Here is a 13,550-nt window from a genome sequence, read left to right as displayed (position 1 = left end):
TCACCTGACAACCCATTGGATAAGACACATACACTAACCAAGTGTTTCTTACCTGTCAAGAAGGTTGAGATCAGAAGCTTCTTCAATACCCCAGAAATGGAAAGGCTTTGAGACAAAGACAATCAACTGTCCAGATAATGCACATACACTAACCCGGATGTTCTACTTGCCCCACTGAGTTACAGCAAAGTTATCATTTATGCATGGGTCCACGATCCACTCATAGTTCTCAGAATACTAAGGAAGAAGTGTGTGATATTGGATTTGGTATCCTTCCCACTCCCAAGTGATTGGGAGTCCCATAGGATGCCACATAATTGGCCCAGCGTCGTCCGGGTTTGGCCATCATTGTAAATAAGAATTAGTTCTTAACTGACTTGTCTAGTGAAATAAAGGTTAAATAAAAATAAACTATTTAAGCTGTCTGCTATGTTGCTGTGTAAATCCACACACTGCAGGGGAATGATGACACATGCTGTGCTAACACATCGTCACAGTAGTTGTCAGTTTTGTAACGTAAATAAAGAGTTTGTCAAATACTCTATGTGAAATACAGTATGTATTATTTTGACACTGCACAGACTCATATGAGCAATAATGATCCACATCTTAATAAAATAGTTTTAAGGCAGGGGGTTGGAGCCTCAATTAGACCCATGTCAAACACTTACAATCACATTCAGTATAATCACATACAGCACAACCACATAGTCACATTCAGTACAACCACATAGTCACATTCAGTACTATCATTTTTTTGTTACTTGAGCATAGGAATGACTGAGAATCCACTGCCTGCCGTTGTAAACTTTCTGCACACAAATCAAACACAGTACTGACTATATCTATAAGCCTCATCCAAAGGAACAAAATTCTAAGTCGTCCGCATTGTTTCAGGCATCATCCGTTCCAAAGTCTCATCTTGTTCACTGTAAAAAAAAAAATAAGAGTTCCTTTTTGGACAATTCCAGGTTGTCCCTCCTTGTTTCAGTATGTTTAATCTGCCTAATGACCAGGATCCTGGTGTCTACCCAATGTGCTGAGCACTCCTCCTGGACAGAGTCCGCGCTACATTCAGCTGCTGCAACCATGGTCTCTGTGTGAAGGCACTGTTAGAGAGTCAATCAACCAGAACAAGGTTAGGAGACCAAATCTGTGTCCTAGCATTGTGAAATACTGTATATGTAATGGCCTCAATACATTAATGAAGCGCCCTTACATTCTATCCTCTCCCCATACTGAAACAACTTGTTAGGAGGGTGAACCAATAAGACTGACACTATATAACTTCTAAGCATGATAGTTGGCTCATGATTTGTTTCAGGACTTGTTAGGGTAAACCTATAACAGCTTCTAACCCCAAGTCATAAGACTGCTGAACAATTAATCAAATGGCCACCGGACAAGTTCAACTGTTTTATTATTTGTTACTTTAGTTTATTGGGTAAATATTCTCTTAACTCTTCTTGAACTGCACTGTTTGTTAAGGGCTTGTAAGTAAAGTATTTCACGGAAAGATCTACACTTGTATTCAGCGCATGTGACAAATAAAGTTTGAGTTGATTTGATTTGACTATGTACCTTCTAAGCATGATGGTTGGCTCATGATTTGTTTGTACTGAAATCTATTCAGGGAGGATAAGGGTATATCATAGGCAGTGATGAAGTGGTAAAAACATTGACTGGTAAATGCTGATTGCCGTTCAGGATTAAAGAAGTAACGCTCCCTCTACTTTCAATGCATCTTCCACAAAAGGTGGGTAAATGCTTGAACAAAATAAAATAAAAAGTGTGTAAACAGCTTTTACATGTGTTCCCCCCCCACCACCACTGATTATAGGAGGCTTCTTCTGACAGTATTCACACCTTTCATAAGAAACCTCCAGAGAAATATTCATATTCACCGTAGCTGTCATTTAAACTTGGACTAACCTGGCCAAGGCCAAACAGTATATGGCGTTTTCTCTGGGTGTGCGGTCGCAGTGGAGAGAAAAGGCCTCCAGTGAGGTGGTGAGTATCTGGGCGGAGTTTGGCGAGGCAAACACAGGTCTGAGATTGGTGTCTCTGGAAATGGGCGGGAGCGGGACTCTGCTCCTCCATTGGTTGCTGTTCTGATCCCCACTCTCATCCTCCTCACATCCCTTCCCTCCACATCCCCTCTTCTTCTCTCTTTCATCACTCGTGGCCACAGGGTGTAGCTTCGGTAGTTGAAGAGGTTTATCCTGGGATGCCAGGGCGCGGAGCGGGCAGGTTACATGAGATGGGCAGTTGATGGGGGTCAAACTTTGAGAGGCTGTGGACATCACCCTGATACCCGCCTTGGCCTCACTCCTCCTGGGCTTGGAGGACATCTTGGGGAGGGTGAAGCCGTCCACCAGGACCGTGTCGCCCACCCTAGTCCTGAACGGAGCCCTGTTGAGGCCCATGCAGTGCCTGGATGCTGCCCTCCTCTGCCCCAGCCTCACCCAGCCCTTTATCTGGAGGTATGTCCGCATGGGCAGGGCCATACCTGGGAGGACCACCACAGAGCACAGCTTGGTGGCCAGGTGACTCACACACTCCCTGTGGCCGTATTGAAGGGCGATCCTCAGGGGGTCGCGACCCTGGGGATCCCGACAGGCAAGGGTCAGAACGCTGCTGGCGATAAAGAGTTTGAGGATGGTGAGCTGGCCGCGCTCGATGGAGGCGACAGCGGGACACTTGGCGACGTCGGGGTGGGCCGTCTGGTGGCACCACTCACGGTAAGGGTGAACCCCCACCGGCTCAATGACATGCACCCCCCTCTCCAGCAGCCAGCCGGCCAGGTCCAGGTGGCCCAGAGAAGCAGCGATGTAGAGTGCCACCCGGAGCTGGAACCTGGAATAATACAGAATCAATGTATTTATAACACGTTTCAAGTTTTTTTTGTCAAGTTCACAAGATACAGTGGGTTATAAAACAGTACAGTAAAATGCTTACTTGCAAGCTCTTTCCCACAATGCAGTATTAAATATCAGGGTAAGAGAAAAAACGTATGAAGGAAAAAAACACGAGAATATAAGCTATATACAGGGTCAGTACTATCATTGTAAGCTATATACAGGGTCAGTACTATCATTGTAAGCTATATACAGGGTCAGTACTATCATTGTAAGCTATATACAGGGTCAGTACCATTATTGTAAGCTATATACAGGGTCAGTACTATCATTGTAAGCTATATACAGGGTCAGTACTATCATTGTAAGCTATATACAGGGTCAGTACCATTATTGTAAGCTATATACAGGGTCAGTAGTATCATTGTAAGCTATATACAGGGTCAGTACTATCATTGTAAGCTATATACAGGGTCAGTACTATCATTGTAAGCTATATACAGGGTCAGTACCATTATTGTAAGCTATATACAGGGTCAGTACTATCATTGTAAGCTATATACAGGGTCAGTACCATTATTGTAAGCTATATACAGGGTCAATACTATCATTGTAAGCTATATACAGGGTCAGTACTATCATTGTAAGCTATATACAGGGTCAGTACTATTATTGTAAGCTATATACAGGGTCAGTACTATCATTGTAAGCTATATACAGGGTCAGTACCATTATTGTAAGCTATATAAAGGTTCAGTACCATCACTGTTGATAGTAAGTCTATCATACAGTTCAGTGTGTAGATGTGTATTCTGACCTCATCACAGGTCTCTCCCTAGACAGGTGTCGTTGGACGGTCAGTCTGTGTCCCAGGAAGCAGCCTCTGAGGAACTCCGCCCACCCATCCCAACCGTAGAGTAGCCCCTGGGAGACAGAGACACATGCAGGTTGTCCTCCTGGTTGCCATGAACCAAGAATGTGTTCCATACAGTCCATTTGTCTCTGTGTTACATCCATAAGGTGTTGAGCCAGAGGACCATTGATCTACTGCACAAGGAAGGCCATACCCAGGTCAATGGCGTAGTCGTGCAGCCGGTTGCAGTCGTAGAGTTGCAGGCCGGTGGGAGAGCTCAGTCTGAAGGAGCTGACGGGAAGCCCACACTGCTGGGACACCAGGGTCATGAGCCTGGCCACAGACGTACTCAGGAGAAACACAGTGCCCAAGACTGAGAGGGTCTCCCCCGTAACGGCACTGAACACACGCACCACCGGCTCCCGCTGAAGTATAAGACCATGGACATACAGTAAATTCACTTGTTTTACATAAATACCTATGTTGTGTTTATACACCGAGTAAACAAAACATTATGAACACCTGTTCTTTCCATGACAAAGACTGACCAGGTGAATCCAGGTGAAAGCTATGATCCCTTAATGATGTCACTTGTTAAATCCAATTCAGTGTAGATGAAGGGGAGCGGACAGGTTAAAGAAGGATTTTTAAGCCTTGAGACAATTGAGGCATAGATTGTGTATGTGTGCCATTCAGAGGGTGAATGGGCAAGACAATATATTTAAGGACAAATCAAATGTCCATGCTATTTAAACTTATAATCTACCACCATCTCGTGGCTCAAATTTGTAACAACATTTTCTAATTCATGTGCTGTACTGAGTTTTGTTCTATCACATTGAAAACTAATCTGGGTGCAGATTAAATTGAACACTAATCTGGGTGAAAATTAAATTGAACACTAATCTGGGTGAAAATTAAATTGAAGACTAATCTGGGTGCAGATTAAATTGTTAACTGAAATATTATGAATATGTATTTCAATGAACCCAAAGGGCCTCTTCTTCTCCTACTATACGGCCTGCTGTGCTCTACTGTACTCTGCTGTACTCTGCTGTACTCTACTGTACTCTGCTGTGCTCTACTGTACTCTGCTGTACTCTGCTGTACTCTACTGTACTCTGCTGTACTCTGCTGTACTCTGCTGTACTCTACTGTACTCTGCTGTACTCTGTCTGCTGTACTTTACTGTAGTCTGCTGTGCTCTACTGTACTATACACCACTGGGTATACAGACTCTTCAGATACTGTTAGCGAACACCAGACTGAGGTCGAGGCGATTACATGGGGAAAAGGTTTATGACTGTAAGGGTGTTTGGTACAAAGGCAACACTACATCAGGCCACATTTCAGCTCTATCCCAGGTCAACCATACAATACTATAGATTTCCACTCTAGTCAACCAGCAAGAAGGAGAGACAGAGAGAAGGTCTGGCTTTGACTATGTCAATGATGGGATGTGTAAGTAAGGAGTAAGGAACACAAATAAACATTATTCTGATGGTTACATTTGTACTTAGATACATAACCACTCTCCTCTGTTAGCAAATCTTCCACAGAACTTTGTGGAACAGAGTGAGTTCTGTCCCTGTCTGGCTCTGGACATGTACCCAGGGACCTCTGTACAACAACACTTCACACTCATGAAGCAGTGTCCTTACTAATCAATCACTCTACCATAACCATGGTCTCGGTATAAAGCAGTGTCCTTACTAACCAATCACTCTACCATAACCATGGTCTTGGTTGAGCAAGGGCAATATTACTTTAAGTCTCAAGCAGGGTGACCTCAACATACTATATATCACCATACTATATACCACCACACTATACAGTGGGGCAAAAAAGTATTTAGTCAGCCACCAATTGTGCAAGTTCTCCCACTTAAAAAGATGAGAGAGGCCTGTAATTTTCATCATAGGCACACTTCAACTATGACAGACAAAATGAGAAAAAAAATCCAGAAAAATCACATTGTAGGATTTTTAATGAATTTGTTTGCAAATTATGGTGGAAATAAGTATTTGGTCACCTACAAACAAGCAAGATTTCTGGCTCTCACAGACCTGTAACTTCTTTAAGAGGCTCCTCTGTCCTCCACTCGTTACCTGTATTAATGGCACCTGTTTGAATTAACTAAATCACCTAATCATACTATATAACCATACTATATAATCATATAATCATACTATATAACCATATTACCACACTCTATATCACCATAATATATATAATCATACTATATCACCATACTATATCACCATACTATATCACCATACTATATATAACCATACTATATAATCATACTATATAACCATACTATATAATCATACTATATATTACCATACTATATATTACCACACTCTATATCACCATAATATATATAATCATACTATATAACCATACTATATAATCATACTATATAATCATACTATATAACCATACTGTATAATCATACTATATAACCATACTATATATTACCACACTCTATATCACCATAATATATATAATCATACTATATAACCATACTCTTTAACCATACTATATAACCATACTATATATTACCACACTAAATCTGAAACACTTTATGTTAATGATAGTATGAAGCTGTTTCAAGCAATAGCCAGCTCACTTTGATATGCATTTTCAAGCACGGGTAGAAACAGCTAGGTGTTCGGCTGGTACCTTCAGCAGGCAGCAGATGGCACTGCTAGGGGTGATGCCAACGTCTGTCAGGACCCAGCTGTCCCGAAGGATGGCACCAGCATAGCTCAGCTCCAGGAAGTGCCTCACCTGCTTGTCGTCTGACAGTTGCACGTGGAAGTAATCCTGCCAGAGGAAGAAGATTGGAAACACAAGGAGCCGTAATTGAGTGTCCCATACAATCAGAGTGAGAGGGCTCAGCACTGATGGAGCCGTAATGGAGGGTGTCCCACACAGACACCCATTATGGAGGGTGTTCCACCCAGGCAGATGTCAATGTTTACCATACAATAATTGTAAAAGTGTCCAATTGTGTACAATTAAGAAATAAGGCCCAAGGAGGTGTGGTATATGGCCAATATACCACGGCCAAGGGCTGTTCTTAGGCACAACGCAATGCGGAGGTATATTGGCCATATACCACAAACCCCCAAGGTGACTTCTTTTTTTATTTTTTTATTTAGTGGTATCCAATTGGTAGTTACAGTCTTGTCCCATTGCTACAACTCCCATATGGACTTGGGAGAGGCGAGAGCCAAGAGCCTCCGAAACCACACTGCTTCATGACACCATGCCCGCTTAACCTGGAAGCCAGCCGTGTCGACCGTGTCAGCGTGCACTGCTGCGTGCACTGCGCCTGGCCCGCCACAGGAGTCACTAGTGCGTGATGGGACAAGAACACCCCTGCCGGCCAAACCCTCCACTAACCCGGATGACGCTGGGCCAATTGTGCGCCGCCCCATGGGTCTCCCAGTCACGGCCGGCTGCGACAGAGCCTGGACTTGAACCAGGATCTCTAGTGGCACAGCTAGTACTACGCAGTGCCTTAGACCACTGCGCCACTCGGGAAGCCCAAGGTGCCTTATTGCTATTATAAACTGGTTACCAATGTAATTAGAGCAGTAAAAATGTATGTTTTGTCATACCAGTGAAATACCACGGCTGTCAGCCAATCAGCATTCGGGGCTCGAACCACCCAGTTTATAATAGTAAAATAGACAATAAAATCTACATAAACATTGTTGATTATCATAATTTCAATCCCATCACATAACCATGTCTCCTACTGTAAGTACTATCGCCCCATCACATGTCTCCTACTGTAGGTACTATCGCCCCATCACATGTCTCCTACTGTAGGTACTATCACCCCATCACATGTCTCCTACTGTAAGTACTATCACCCCATCACATGTCTCCTACTGTAAGTACTATCGCCCCATCACATGTCTCCTACTGTAAGTACTATCGCCCCATCACATGTCTCCTACTGTAAGTACTATCACCCCATCACATAACCATGTCTCCTACTGTAAGTACTATCGCCCCATCACATGTCTCCTACTGTAGGTACTATCGCCCCATCACATAACCATGTCTCCTACTGTAAGTACTATCACCCCATCACATATCTCCTACTGTAAGTACTATCACCCCATCACATAACCATGTCTCCTACTGTAAGTACTATCACCCCATCACATAACCATGTCTCCTATTGTAAGTACTAGTCACATACTTTACTTGACACCAGCCAAATGAACAAATTGCTTCTTAGAATCATCTTCCTTTCCCATAGCTGTAGAAACAGAGAGAGGGGAGTAACACTGCTATATTACCAGATCACTACAGTACTTAACAAGGGCCTCTTTTAGAGGTTGAATTACCTTGACTATCAGTTTTACGTCCCCCACGGTCTGGTCAGGAGAGACGTCAAAAGGCTCACAGGAACCATCGAAGGCGATGAAGACCCTCATGGCAAGATGCCCCTCTCCACCACTCTAACCACAGAGTGCAGTGTGTGTGTCGTGTTGAAGTTTGTATCTAGGGTTTGTCTGAGGAGACCATTCTGGGGAGGGCCAGGGAGAGAAAGGAGACAGGGTGGTGGCATTTGGTGTGTCTAAGGAAGTGCCAGGGAGGGAAGGGAGGGAAGGGAGACTGGGACGTTTGGTGGATCTAAGGAAGCCTCTCTGCAAGGGGGAAGAGGCGGGGGGGGGGGGGGGGGCATAGAGAAGGGTATGATGGATGGTGTTGTGTTCACGAGAGAAAGTGAGAACACACACGAACACACACACACACACACACACACACACACACACACACACACAGATAGATAGAGAGAGAGAGAGAAGAGTTATACCTTTGCAGGGCACACAGAAGCATGTCTACTTGCCTACTGATAAGCACAAGGATAGTAAACATGTCTACTTGCCTACTGATAAGCACAAAGATAGTAAACATGTCTACTTGCCTACTGATAAGCACAAGGATAGTAAACATGTCTACTTGCCTACTGATAAGCACAAAGATAGTAAACATAAAACTATGGGTCATGTGGCAATGTGATGATACAGAAATAGTAAGTCCTGAATGATCCCTGGTCCAAAGTAGTACATTACATAGGGAATAGGGTATAAAGTACTTAAGAAAAAAGATTATAAAGTACTACTTAAGTAGTTTTTTGTGGTATCTGTACTTCACTTTACTATTTATATTTTTGGCAACTTTTACTCCACTACATGCCTAAAGAAAATGATGGACTTTTTACTCCATACAGTGCCTTGCGAAAGTATTCGGCCCCCTTGAACTTTGCGACCTTTTGCCACATTTCAGGCTTCAAACATAAAGATATGTACAGCTCGAGCTGTTTTACAAGGAGGAATGGGAAAAAATGTCAGTCTCTCGATGTGCAAAACTGATAGAGACATACCCCAAGCGACTTACAGCTCTAATCGCAGCAAAAGGTGGCGCTACAAAGTATTAACTTAAGGGGGCTGAATAATTTTGCACGCCCAATTTTTCAGTTTTTGATTTGTTAAAAAAGTTTGAAATATCCAATAAATGTCGTTCCACTTCATGATTGTGTCCCACTTGTTGTTGATTCTTCACAAAACAATACAGTTTTATATCTTTATGTTTGAAGCCTGAAATGTGGCAAAAGGTCGCAAAGTTCAAGGGGGCCGAATACTTTCGCAAGGCACTGTACATTTTCCCTGATACCCAAAAGTACTCGTTGCATTTTGAATGCTTAGCAGAACAGGAAAATGGTCAAATTCACATACTTAGCAAGAAGAACATCCCTGGTCATCCCTACTGCCTCTGATCTGGAGGACTCACTAAACAGAGAACATCCCTGGTCATCTCTACTGCCTCTGATCTGGAGGACTCACTAAACAGAGAACATCCCTGGTCATCCCTACTGCCTCTGATCTGGAGGACTCACTAAACAGAGAACATCCCTGGTCATCCCTACTGCCTCTGATCTGGAGGACTCACTAAACAGAGAACATCCCTGGTCATCCCTACTGCCTCTGATCTGGAGGACTCACTAAACAGAGAACATCCCTGGTCATCCCTACTGCCTCTGATCTGGTGGACTCACTAAACAGAGAACATCCCTGGTCATCCCTACTGCCTCTGATCTGGAGGACTCACTAAACAGAGAACATCCCTGGTCATCCCTACTGCCTCTGATCTGGTGGACTCACTAAACAGAGAACATCCCTGGTCATCCCTACTGCCTCTGATCTGGTGGACTCACTAAACAGAGAACATCCCTGGTCATCCCTACTGCCTCTGATCTGGTGGACTCACTAAACAGAGAACATCCCTGGTCATCCCTACTGCCTCTGATCTGGTGGACTCACTAAACACAAACACTTCGATTGTGAATTAGTGTTGGTGTGCCCCCGGCTATCCGTAGATTTAAAAAACATGAAAATTGTGCCATCTGGTTTGATTTATATTAGGAATTTTAAATGATTTATACCTTTACTTTTGATACTTAAGTATATTTTAGCAATTACATATAGTTTTGATACTTAAGTATATTTAAAACCAAATCATTTTACTCAAGTGGTATTTTACTGAGTGACTTTTACTTGAGTCATTTTCTATTAAGGTATCTTTACTTTGACTCAATTATGACAATTGGGTACTTTTTCCACCACTGCATATAGATACATTGTCTGGTGTTAAAACACATCCTTTAGATTATTCACATCAGAGCAGGTGACTACAGTCGGGCTATAAAACATATAATTCGGATTATTCACATTAACACATTATTCACATGATTCACTCACACACACCCCAAGGAAGGTCCATAACAAAGTCACACCTACTAGATATCTCCATTCGTACAACCAGATCACACCACAGTGCGACATTGATACACCAGCCTTGTGTGATGACTTCAATTCCAGTTTGGTGCTATAGATGGATTAGTTGATAACGTCACGAAAACAATGCGCAGAAGTCAATGAGTTTTTATGATTCTGGATAGCCAGATATCTACCAACACAGACAAGAAACTTTCGTGTGGGGAATACTACGTGACTCGTTTTCAGACAAACTATGCTATTTTCATCTCGTTTCATCTTGTTCCAAAGACAAACTATGCTATTTTCATCTCGTTTCATCTTGTTCCAAAGACAAACTATGCTATTTTCAGCTCGTTTCGTCTTGTTTCAAAGACAAACTATGCTATTTTCAGCTCGTTTCGTCTTGTTTCAAAGACAAACTATGCTATTTTCAGCTTTTTCGTCTTGTTTCAAAGACAAACTATGCTATTTTCAGCTCGTTTCGTCTTGTTTCAAAGACAAACTATGCTATTTTCAGCTCGTTTCGTCTTGTTTCAAAGACAAACTATGCTATTTTCAGCTCGTTTCGTCTTGTTTCAAAGACAAACTATGCTATTTTCAGCTCGTTTCGTCTTGTTTCAAAGACAAACTATGCTATTTTCAGCTCGTTTCGTCTTGTTTCAAAGACAAACTATGCTATTTTCAGCTCGTTTCGTCTTGTTTCAAAGACAAACTATGCTATTTTCAGCTCGTTTCATCTTGTTTCAAAGACAAACTATGCTATTTTCATCTCGTTTCGTCTTGTTTCAAAGACAAACTATGCTATTTTCAGCTCGTTTCGTCTTGTTTCAAAGACAAACTATGCTATTTTCAGCTCGTTTCGTCTTGTTTCAAAGACAAACTATGCTATTTTCAGCTCGTTTCGTCTTGTTTCAAAGACAAACTATGCCATTTTAAAGAGATCATTTATTCAGCATACAAATTAACGTGATTTTCCACCTACGTTGCCTATAGTTGACTTCATTAAGAAGGCAGTTTTTATTTATTTTTTAATATTTTGTTCCTTTAGACCCCTAATAGTCAGATTGTGTTACTGTTAGCATTCTCAGTAACTTAACAATAAACTGTAATTGTGCCTGTGTAATGGAACAGTCTTTTATTACCATGTTGTTTGATCAAATTTGATCATATTACTCCAGTGCTAGCCTCACTTCACTGGCTTCCTGTCAAAGCAAGGGCTGATTTCAAGGTTTTCCTGCTAACCTACAAAGCATTACATGGACTTGCTCCTACCTATCTCTCTGATTTGGTCCTGCCGTACATACCTACACGTACGCTACGGTCACAAGACGCAGGCCTCCTAATTATCCCTATAATTTCTAAGCAAACAGCTGGAGGCAGGGCTTTCTCCTATAGAGCTCCATTTTTATGGAACGGTCTGCCTACCCATGTCAGAGACGCAAACTCGGTCTCAACCTTTAAGTCTCTACTGAAGACTCATCTCTTCAGTGGGTCATATGATTGAGTGTAGTCTGGCCCAGGAGTGGGAGGGTGAACGGAAAGGCTCTGGAGCAACGAACCGCCCTTGCTGTCTCTGCCTGGCCGGTTCCCCTCTTTCCACTGGGATTCTCTGCCTCTAACCCTTGTCTCAGGATGGTAAGTTGGTGGTTGTCCGGGGGTGTCCTCGGAATGGGCCACAGTGTCTCCTGACCCCTCCTGTCTCAGCCTCCAGTATTTATGCTGCAGTAGTAGTTTATGTGTCAGGGGGCTAGGGTCGGTTTGTTATATCTGGAGTACTTCTCCTGTCCTATTCGGTGTCCTGTGTGAATCTAGGTGTGCGTTCTCTAATTCTCTCCTTCTCTCTTTCTCTCTCTCGGAGGACCTGAGCCCTAGGACCATGCCCCAGGACTACCTGACATGATGACTCCTTGCTGTCCCCAGTTCACCTGGCTGTGCTGCTGCTCCAGTTTCAACTGTTCTGCCTTAATATTATTCGACCATGCTGGTCATTTATGAACATTTGAACATCTTGGCCATGTTCTGTTATAATCTCCACCCGGCACAGCCAGAAGAGGACTGGCCACCCCACATAGCCTGGTTCCTCTCTAGGTTTCTTCCTAGGTTTTGGCCTTTCTAGGGAGTTTTTCCTAGCCACCGTGCTTCTACACCTGCATTGCTTGCTGTTTGGGGTTTTAGGCTGGGTTTCTGTACAGCACTTTGAGATATCATATCAGCTGATGTACGAAGGGCTATATAAATAAATTTGATTTGATTTGATTTGATTTGTTAAATGATACATTGGTAATTGCTTTTATATTTGCATAGCAATGAGCTGAGAGCTTTTGTAACTACTGTAAACGATTTTTTCCTTATTCCATTTGTATAATAATTATAAATCCATTTCTGAAGTCCTATGTAACAACAATGTTGCTATTGTCGTAATCACATGTAACAAATAAGATATTGTCACGTACACCGGATAGGTGCAGTGAAATGTGTTGTTTTACACGGTGCCCCTGGAGCAAATTAGGGTTAAGTGCCTTGCACAAGGACAAATCGACAGATTTTTCACATTGTCGGCTCGTGTATTCGAACCAGCGTCCTTTCAGTTACTGGCCTAACACTCTAACCGATAGGCTACCTGCCTCCCCCCTCTAACCACTAGGCTACCTGCCTCCCCACTCTAACCACTAGGCTACCTGCCTCCCCCCTCTAACCACTAGGCTACCTGCCTCCCCCCTCTAACCACTAGGCTACCTGCCTCCCCTCTCTAACCACTAGGCTACCTGCCTCCCCTCTCTAACCACTAGGCTACCTGCCTCCCCTCTCTAACCACTAGGCTACCTGCCTCCCCTCTCTAACCACTAGGCTACCTGCCCCCCCCCCCCCCCCCCCTCTAACCACTAGCCTACCTGCCTCCCCCCTCTAACCACTAAGCTACCTGCCTCCCCCTCTAACCACTAGGCTACCTGCCTCCCCCCTCTAACCACTAGGCTACCTGCCTCCCCCCTCTAACCACTAGGCTACCTGCCTCCCCCCTCTAACCACTAGGCT

General features: G+C 43.3%; 1 pseudogene; it reads right to left on the bottom strand.

The window, feature by feature from the left end:
* LOC139414340 (protein ANKUB1-like) lies at nt 1-8,171 on the bottom strand (annotated as a pseudogene).
* Between the last annotated feature and the right edge of the window lie 5,379 nt (nt 8,172-13,550).

Source organism: Oncorhynchus clarkii, chromosome 1 (assembly GCF_045791955.1).
Source record: "Oncorhynchus clarkii lewisi isolate Uvic-CL-2024 chromosome 1, UVic_Ocla_1.0, whole genome shotgun sequence".
Classification (NCBI taxonomy): Eukaryota; Metazoa; Chordata; class Actinopteri; order Salmoniformes; family Salmonidae; genus Oncorhynchus; species Oncorhynchus clarkii.
This window is presented reverse-complemented; position numbering and strand designations above follow the sequence as displayed.